Raw genomic sequence first — 2,683 nt, forward strand, 5'->3', positions numbered from 1 at the left:
CTCAAATTAGTCTCAGGCTGAGATGAGACAAAGATCAAGTAAGTCTGATGAAGGGCTGGTGCCCCAAACGTCACGTGGTGATACTATTAAGTATCTATTAAGTCTGTTCTACTGTCCAGCACCCAGTACTCATCAGTTTTGGATGTGCATGCTATTTTTTGAGTCTACAATAAGATGAGACAAATATTGTAAAATATTGTCATAGCCTTAAGTCAAAATATATACTACGTTTGAAGTAGAAGTCGACTAATTGTCAATATTCATCATTTTGATGATGATCAGAATCTGTACTTTCTTTCATCAGATTTCAGATGAGACAAATCATTTTAAAAATGTGCTACTTTAAACATATGCTTAATGGAATTCAGTACAAATTTTACTTTTACTAATTTTATTTATTTTTACATAATTCTAAAATTTCTGGGAAACTATTTTGTTTTTTTATTTATTAAAAATCTCAGTTAAAAGTATTTTAATTTAATGTATACTTAAAAGCATTTCAGCAATGTTCTGATCGGCACATCCATATTGACATTTTTACTGCCAATATATGTTACTATTCTTAGATTTACTTTGTTTCTTTTATTTAGTATATATTCTGCCTTTGTCAGTCTCTATTTAATTAAATTATTTATCTATCTTATTGTAATTTTAAAATTCTTTTTAATTTGCTTGTTTTTGATAATATTCCATTCCCAAATACGATCCTATATATTTTATTTAATTTGTTTTGTATCTATAAATGTACATGAATATAATTCATATCAGTGAAAATGAGCACTGACACAATATACAGTATGTAAAATATTCAAAATATTTGAAACACATGGACATTTGTAGAACAAGGCTGTTCAGAATCAATATCAAATGTATGCAGCTGATAAGAAATACATTTGTTAGTCTATTTCATGTTAATGTACCGGGCTGGGCCTGAGGCAGTTTAAAGATTTGTTCTGTAAGAGAACCTTGCTTACCTTGCTTGGTTTGAGATAAAAGAATTAGAGGGTGAAGTGATGAATGGTTTCTCAGTCAAAGATAAAACCATCCTCTGGTGTTTCTGGTTTAAATGTGTCTCCTTGTTTGGCTCTTTGTCTAAAATGTGGAAAAAAGACCTGGCTTTAAATAGAGATACATGATCATGTAAATGCAAGACACAACATTTCTCTTTTACACGTAATAAAGTTAAGAAGATACATTTTCATTCCTAAGGTACTGAAAGATAATTCCTATACTGCCTCACATGTAAAAGCAAAGAAAGAAAGAAATTCATTGTTTCACAGAATCAGTGTTAGAAATCAGGGTTACATCCTGATATGAAACAGCAGAATTAAAGTTCTGTTCCATGCAGGTCAAACAGTCAGTGTGCTGCTGTTCTACATGTTGGCTCTGCTACACTACACATAACAAGACCTTAACTAGCATTACTGCTAACACCTGTGTTTACCACAGTATTTCATATTAGCATGGCTGCTGTGAAGAAGGTTTATTTTAGTCTGTGTCTTTTAGCTGTCATGATGAGGCCTCTTGTTATCATCTGTCTAGATAAGAGAACACAAGGATGAAGGTAAACTAAAAGTATGATATGGAACCCTTAATTTACTGAGCATACTTTCATGGTCACATGATTAATGGACTAAAGTTGTGCTGTGTTCGATGTACTAACAATATACTTAGTATGCTGATGATACATATGATTTATCATCAGTGCCACAGATATGTGCTAAAGATATACTGAAATACTATTAAGTGGATTTGACTGGACTGTTTTGAGACACTACTATGATACACTTCAATATATTTCAGTACATCTTTAGCAGCATGAATGATATATCATTAACATACTCAGTACATTGTTAGTACATTGAAAATACCACTAAATAGCAATCATAAGTATACTGAGTATACTTAAATTAAGTGTATTTCACTGCACTTTTGTAAAACTGGTTAAGTCTATTTCAATTTTCTTTTTTAAACTTGGATTAACTGTACTTCAACTTACTTTTTAAAATGTGGATTATGTCTACTTCAGTTAGATTTTTTTAAAATTTGGATTCAATCTTCTTCAGTTTACTTTTCTAAACTTTGGTTAAGTCTACTTCAGTGTATGTTTTTTTACATGGGATATTTTGGGGATCATTTTCTTTCATATTTAGAAAATTACAGATATGAGGATTTGTTGATTTATCTAAATCTGGATGGGATACTGATTTTAAACAGCTTTTGTTCCAGGGAACAGAAGCTTTTTCTTTTAAGGATGTGTATGAGTTCAGGACATTCTACTTCTTAGAAAGGCTCATTATTTGTATGAACTGGAGGTTAAACACTCTGCGGAGTCTGAATGTATATGATAGGAGACTCAGTGAGCTCTGACAGCAGGCACATACACACACATACAGTATATTTAGACTGATCGTGTGTGTTACACTCACGTTGTGCTGTTTGCAGAAAAGCCATCAGCTCCTGACTGACTGGAGGACCACAAGGCTCACTGGTCTGAGATCTGAGGAGACCCTGGAGGACAGATGGTCACACTGCTATAAACAGATCAGGACAAAAAGAAGCATGTTCTGTTGCCATTTGCAGTGTGATTCAGAAAAAACTGAAATCTTCCCCCTTGTGGGCAGCTCTCACCACTGACCAGTGTTAACAGAATTTATCTGAAGGCAAATAAAAGGAACAAACA

Source organism: Lutjanus erythropterus, chromosome 11 (genome assembly GCF_056507025.1).
Source record: "Lutjanus erythropterus isolate fLutEry1 chromosome 11, fLutEry1.hap2, whole genome shotgun sequence".
Taxonomy (NCBI): domain Eukaryota; kingdom Metazoa; phylum Chordata; class Actinopteri; order Lutjaniformes; family Lutjanidae; genus Lutjanus; species Lutjanus erythropterus.